At 37.6% G+C, this 7,500-nt stretch overlaps 1 long non-coding RNA gene and 3 other non-coding genes across 4 annotated transcripts; 2 read left to right on the plus strand and 2 right to left on the minus strand.

The window, feature by feature from the left end:
• Positions 1-1,276: 1,276 nt before the first annotated feature.
• LOC114566217 (uncharacterized) lies at positions 1,277-1,990 on the minus strand. Its single transcript, XR_003694032.1, has 3 exons — positions 1,822-1,990; positions 1,427-1,491; positions 1,277-1,357 (listed from the first exon to the last, which is right to left on the minus strand). It is a non-coding gene; the product is annotated as an uncharacterized LOC114566217 (long non-coding RNA).
• A 396-nt stretch (positions 1,991-2,386) lies between these two features.
• On the plus strand, positions 2,387-2,459 carry trnav-uac (transfer RNA valine (anticodon UAC)). Its single transcript has one exon. It is a non-coding gene; the product is annotated as a tRNA-Val (tRNA).
• Positions 2,460-3,778: 1,319 nt separating this feature from the next.
• On the minus strand, positions 3,779-3,850 carry trnaa-cgc (transfer RNA alanine (anticodon CGC)). The gene has a single exon. It is a non-coding gene; the product is annotated as a tRNA-Ala (tRNA).
• Positions 3,851-5,178: 1,328 nt separating this feature from the next.
• Positions 5,179-5,260, plus strand: trnas-uga (transfer RNA serine (anticodon UGA)). The gene has a single exon. It is a non-coding gene; the product is annotated as a tRNA-Ser (tRNA).
• The last annotated feature ends 2,240 nt before the right edge of the window (positions 5,261-7,500 follow it).

The raw sequence follows: 7,500 nt of genomic DNA on the forward strand, positions 1-7,500 counted from the left end.
AGCGAGGCGCCTCCTCTCCTGTCAGAGCTGTGGATGTGTTGTGGGCAGCTCCAAGTGCACTTCTCTTTATTTAATGCCCGCCCACACACACACACACACACACACACACACACACACACACACACACACACACACACACACACACACACACACACACACACACACACACACACACACACATGCACCGCCCACCAACACACCAAAACGCCTCCTTCCTGTTGAATGTCTCCTGCAAGTAGCCTACCACAAAAGCATACATATACACACACACATATATATATATATATATATATATATATATATATATATATATATACACATATGAATATATGCAGTGTTTTTCTAGCTTTGCGGAAGACTTAGGTTGTGCTTATTAAAGGGTAACTACCATTTTTTTTCAACCTATTTTCCTATGTTTTCGTGATGGGAACAACAGTCCAGCTTGTAGTAACCTTCACAAAGTGCTTGTTGTTGCCGCTGACAGGCTCAGAAGTGCATGTGAAGTGCATAAATATATTTATACCTTGTTCCTGTATTTGCATTTTCGCAGATGGTTCACTGATTGACTTTGATTATGGTATGGGCTAAAGGGAAGGGATTAGGTTTGTGGGAGCATTGTTAGTGAGTGCGTGTATATGAATGTGAATGTTGTTGTATTTAAATGTCTGTTATTGTCTTGTGATGTATTTATTTTAATTTTAATTTATGTTCATCGTACATATGTGCCAGCATCCAACTGGATTTCATTGATCCTGGATCTTTCCTCTGCAGTGACCGAGGAAGTGTCTCTGTGTTTACACAACCTGAGGAGAGAAATAAGAGAAATAAATTGAGTTTAAACAGAAACATATTATATATATTTGTAGTGACATGAAAATTGAAATGAAGAATTCACTACTGTCTTACCTCCAGCTCTTCCTTTTCTTCAGGTGGATGTTGGTTTTCAAAGAACTGATAAAAATGTAATATAATTTAATTAGTACTACTGCTAAGATCATTTCTACGTTCTACTGTACATACAGTAACATGGACTGAGTAATAACAGTAAAGAACATACCTGTTGGGAATTCCCTTTTCTTTCTGTAATAAGACATTACCAATGAAAAGCACCTCAATCATCAACATAATGATTCAATAAATAATATGTATTAAAAACATAAATGTTTTAATAGTCTAAATGCCAATCATACCTGTGTCTTTCCGCCAGACGAAAAATAACAGAGCTATTGCAATTACGATTAAACAGGTCACAAGCCCCCCCCCCCCACAACGATGCCGATCTCAGCTCCTGATCTTTGTTCTCCACATTCAGCGTCGGTTGAAGCATTTTATCTGCTGAAGATTCAAGGATTGACATCTGGAATGATAGAGGGACATTTGAACAGGACCATGCTGGTGTCCATGTCTGATCCCATGCTTGACTTACTAATGTCCCATTGGAAAATGTTCCATCGCTGCAGTCAGAGCACTCAGTGGCCCTTAATGCTGTTCCTGTACAAATGATATAAGTTCAGTTTACATATTGTGAAGAGAACAATGTGTTCTATGACATCTTTACATTCAATGTAGTCCTTTCAGTGGATTTAAAAAACTATTTGATTGTTGACATTTTTGAAGCAGACAGTTAGAAATACATTATTATTATATACTATACAACATTACTTTGTTTCAAGTCCCAAAATATAATCTTTCACGAGCTTTTCATATTTCAGAAAAAATGACTGTCTCTTCTCTTCTCAGACTCTTCTTAAGTTTATTAAGGTATTTCGAATTTAAGGTATTTAAGGTATTTGAATCTCAAAGTCAACACAATGAACTAACCTTTTTGGCTAATATATTGTCCGGGTTGACAGCTGCAGTGTTTCTGTGCTTTCACACAGCTGTTTTGTGAATAGTCCATACAGTAGGATCCCTCCAGTGGTTCACAAACTGTATTTGAGGTAGCCGTACATTTATCTTTAGACCAGAACGTGTCGACACATAAAGATGTTACATATATGTATTTTGTCTGTATTTTCTACTATAGAGCTACATGCTAAAATGGTCCCATTTATAAAAACGTCTAAGCTGATACCAACAGCTAATAGGCTAAAAGGTTAAAATCCCCTCCAAATCAATACAAAGTTTATATAAAACGTCATCATGTTGAGTCGATTCTGAACCAATCAGCTGAGAGGCCGCCAGCGTTTCCCAGCATGCCCCTGGGTCCGCCTGGGTCTTGCAGTCAGTGGAGAGCAACGGCACTGCCTGGGTCTCAAACCTGCGGCCGCCTTGATCTCGCGAGATTATTGTAGCAACCTTAAACCTTGTAGTAGCAGGTAAAAACCTGATAAACCAAAGTATATATAAAGGTATTTAAGAAGAAACACAACCTTTCATGGCATCAGGTTCCATAGTGTAGCGGTTATCACGTCTGCTTTACACGCAGAAGGTCCTGGGTTCGAGCCCCAGTGGAACCAGTAATTATTTTCTTTTACTAATTCACCCACAGGAAACTAAATTCAGATATTATAACTTATCAATATCTCTTATCATACTAATTTAAAAACATTACTTTTATTGTTAAAAACAGAAAGACGCATGTAAACAATATTACAACATATTAATCCAAACAATGAATACAAAAATATAATTATTTGTAAAATATATATATATAAAAAAAAAAAACATATCAAGATCAGTCAACAATGATATGAGCTAGAATCGGATATATTTTTCACAAAGTATAAATATATCAAAATTCCGTTTTACCCTGAGACATAAAAGCTAAAACGGACAACCATATCCGGTTTAGACGTCGAAACTTCAAAATAAAAGCGTTGGAGGTTATTATTACAGTGACAAACGGGCCTTGCGTCTTAACTACGTGTTATTAAGCAGACATACACAGACACGCACGGACACAAGGACACACAGACACACACACATACAAAGTAACAAATTACAATTACTCACGTTACTGTAATTGAGTAGTTTTTTGTGTACTTGTACTTTTAAAGTACTTTTTAAAATATATATATTATTTTTTTTAAATATGTAATTTAATTTTACTTTCACTAAGTAAGTTTTTGTACTTTGCTACATTTTAAATCGCATCCGTTACTGAGTTAAGTAGCCTAAATAAAAAAGCTCTCCAATGTTGTTTGGAGGCTTTTTTTTTTTTTTTTTTTTTAAGTTTTTGTCGCTTTTTTGAAAAACGTTTTTGTTTTTTTGTTAAATCACAAAGACCTGTACTTTAATTAAATGTGTATAATAAGTATAAATACGATATTAAATAAGTATAAATATCAAAAAGTAAACCTCCTCTTGCTGTTAAAAATTAACTAAGTAACTACTTTGACCCTCAGTAAATTTTAAATGAACTACTTATTAATTTAAGGCAGTGAGAAGTCGACAAAAAGTCGACAAAAAAGGCAGCGAAAAAGGTAGCTAAAAAGGTGACAAAAGGCAGCAAAAAGACGACAAAAAGGCAGCGAAAAAGGCGACAAAAGGCAGCAAAAAAGGCGACAAAAGGCAGAAAAAGAGGTGACAAAAGGCAGCGAAAAAGGCGACAAAAGGCAGCGAAAAAGGCGACAAAAGGAAGTGAATAAGGCGACAAAGGGCAGCAAAAAAGGTGACAAAAGATGTCAAAAAGCAAAAAAAATTGTCCGAAAAAGTGTCTCAATGGTCAAAACTTCGCCCACTTGTTTAATCGTTGTTACACGGATAATACTTCATAATGATTGAGTTTACACCGTGACGTGATCGGTAACGCTGCGGAACAGAAACGGTAAAAGAGTGGAGATGCCGGGGATTGAACCCGGGGCCTCATACATGCGAAGCATGCGCTCTACCACTGAGCTACATCCCCACACGATGCAGTACTCGGTCCGAAAACCTGTATTTATCTGTGACCTTGCAGGTTGTGGTGCTAAGATTACGATTAGTTAATTAGTTAAGCTCTAATACTTTTATAAACAGTTCCCGTGCGGGATGTGCCTGTTTGTAGTTGGCGGACTGCCTGGTTTCTTGCTATCTGCTTGTAGCTTTCTCGAGAACCGCCCATCCAATGGACTTCATGCTCGATTCTGCGCGTCCTTTGGTCCTAAGTAATACACCTGCCAAATGTAAAATTGATTGAATAAACAGTCTTTGAGATATGCAAATGACAATCATACATTCATAGACTCATAGAGAGATTCCTTCATTAATAGTTAAATGATGCTGCTACAGCGCCACCTATTGGCCAAATAGCACCAAATTTGTCACGGCCCGTCAGACATCATATCTATGTATGTACACCAAATGCTGTTGCACCAAGTGTTCTGTAAATATGAATCGACGTTTTTTTATTAAAATAAAAAATATTTGTGAAATATTCCAACTTCCTTTTCTTAAAATATTACGACTTTTCTTTTTATAAATAGTAAAAAAAATGTTCTCCCAAAATATGACGGCTGTTTTCATGCAATATTACGACGAAAAAAAGAAATTAAAACATAAACCTACAGCCCATTTTGTGTCGAAAAGCAATAATAGTATAAATCAATAAGAATATTAGTTGAAAAGTACATACTAAATGCAGTGTTAATGCCAGAGTAGTCATAGAATAGAGAATAAATACAACATGGTTTGTTACAAGCATAGATATATCTTATGGTTACCAGTCTCTTTTATTAAATTGCAACAGTCAGTGTTACTACCATAGAAATAAAAAGATTACTACTGTATTGTTGTAATACCGCTCCCGGCCACCAGTAGTAGTGTTGAGCTAAACAATCAGCCAAACAGCACGCTCATCGACGTCTGCTATGACTGTCGGCGGTTTTACATGGAGTTTAGTTGGATTTATAGACATTACATCGGACTTAGTCGTGTTTCTGTTGTTTCACACCGACCTGACATCGACGTGAATACTCTTGAACGGTTAGTGAGATGTTCTGCTGGCTCATAGTGTCGATATGTAGTGTCGATATACCAGGATTCAACTTTATTTCAGCGGTCAACGTCTGAAACGGGAGAGCCATCCGGTACGGTGCTCGATGACGGACTCCAAACCGTAAGTAAAGTGTTTTTAACGGCAGCTAAAAACGTAAAATCAGCAGCAGACGGTATTAGTTTGCTAAAGTTCCACTTTATCTAAAGAGCCACGGGGATTGGATATGACAAATAGTATGGTTGAAAGTTACTGTGACGTAAGCTGCGATGGCCGAGTGGTTAAGGCGTTGGACTTGAAATCCAATGGGGTCTCCCCGCGCAGGTTCGAACCCTGCTCGCAGCGGATGGGTATTTTTTTTTTTTACAAAGCCTGTGCAAACTAAGACGATGGAGATGCGAAAGTCATATGGTAATAACAGAATGTGAATAGTCTTTATAAATGCTGTAATGTGGCAACATGTTCCAATCGGGAATCGAACCGGAAAACTTCAAATTTTTCCTCTTTTTAACTTTTAAGTCCTAACAAGTTCTAACAAGTCCTAACAAGTCGTAACGATTCCTTACAAGTGCTTACGATTCCTAACAAGTCCTAACAAGTCCTAACGATTCCTAACAAGTACTAACGATTTCTAACAAGTCCTAATGAGTCCTAACAAGTACTAACGATTCCTAACAAGTCCTAATGAGTCCTAACGATTCCTAACGAGTCCTAACAAGTCCTAACGATTCCTAACGAGTCCTAACGATTCCTAACGATTCTTAACAAGTCCTAATGTTGAGAAATACGTGTTTCAGAATCTCTGAAGAAGGAGAGGCTTGGTCCAATTGAAAGGTTAACACAAAGATTTATTAATAAAAATGATAAGTCAAAATACAGAGAATTACGCTGCAGCGGGCTTTGAAAATAGTTGCTTAACCCTAAAGTTCCCGTGATCTATTTTTTTTGCCCCGAATCCCGTTGCCCCCTGCTTTATTCCTCCAATCCCAGGGGCGGTTACTTTTCTCCTTCGTGAGTAAGAGCCTTCCTCATAGGCTCTTTGTTGGCATGGTGACAGGTTGGATGCGTCTTATTGGTTTTCTTCGCCTTCCAATTAGGAAGAACATGCTCTAAATTCTGCTCCCTGGGGGTCATTTGTACCCACAGATCAATAGGATCTAACATGCAGATGTCGAGTCCTTACAAGTTTACCGGAATTAACATTGTATTGTCCTAACCCAGACTACAGTACCAGGGGGTTGGAGACTGATAGAGGCAGAAGTTTATTTCCTGCTGTGTGGCAAAAGGTTTCTCTTTATATGATAATAGTTGGTTTTAACCTAATCTCATTTAACCAGAAACAGGAAGAGAGGGGGAGAGAAAGGATCTGTCTTTACATATAAATTACAGAAACAAAAGGTGGTGATTGTGATAATAAGATCAGTCTGGACCTATTCTTTTCTGTCAAATAGTTTCATTCCTATTTTCATAACCTGGTTACAGCATACAATTTATTACTTAAAACATAAAACATACATTACATTAATATCAGCACTGTTACAACTTTATTTTACTCAACACTAACCAGTCCTAACGATTCCTAACAAGTTCTAACGATTCCTAACAAGTCCTCACAAGTCCTAACAAGTCCTAACGATCCCTAACAAGTCCTAACGATGCCTAACAATTCCTAACAAGTCCTAACGATGCCTAACAATTCCTAACAAGTCCTAACGATGCCTAACAATTCCTAACAAGTCCTAACGATCCCTAACAAGTCCTAACGATGCCTAACAATTCCTAACAAGTCCTAACGATGCCTAACAATTCCTAACAAGTCCTAACGATGCCTAACAATTCCTAACAAGTCCTAACGATGCCTAACAATTCCTAACAAGTCCTAACGATGCCTAACAATTCCTAACAAGTCCTAAAAAATCCTCACAAGTCCTAACAAGTCCTAACAAGTCCTAACAAATCCTCACAAGTCCTAACAAGTCCTAACAAGTCCTAACGATGCCTAACAATTCCTAACAAGTCCTAAAAAATCCTCACAAGTCCTAACAAGTCCTAACAAGTCCTAACGATGCCTAACAATTCCTAACAATTCCTAACAAGTCCTAAAAAATCCTCACAAGTCCTAACAAGTCCTAACAAGTCCTAACGATGCCTAACAATTCCTAACAAGTCCTAAAAAATCCTCACAAGTCCTAACAAGTCCTAACAAATCCTCACAAGTCCTAACAAGTCCTAACGATCCCTAGCAAGTCCTAACAAGTCCTAACGATGCCTAACAATTCCTAACAAGTCCTAACGATGCCTAACAATTCCTAACAAGTCCTAAAAAATCCTCACAAGTCCTAACAAGTCCTAACGATGCCTAACAATTCCTAACAAGTCCTAACAAGTCCTAACAAGTCCTAACAAGTCCTAACGATGCCTAACAATTCCTAACAAGTCCTAACGATGCCTAACAATTCCTAACAAGTCCTAAAAAATCCTCACAAGTCCTAACAAGTCCTAACGATGCCTAACAATTCCTAACAAGTCCTAACAAATCCTCACAAGTCCTAACAAGTCCTAACAAGTCCTAACAAGTCCTAACG

This window comes from Perca flavescens, chromosome 13 (assembly GCF_004354835.1).
Source record: "Perca flavescens isolate YP-PL-M2 chromosome 13, PFLA_1.0, whole genome shotgun sequence".
In the NCBI taxonomy this organism is placed as follows: Eukaryota; Metazoa; Chordata; class Actinopteri; order Perciformes; family Percidae; genus Perca; species Perca flavescens.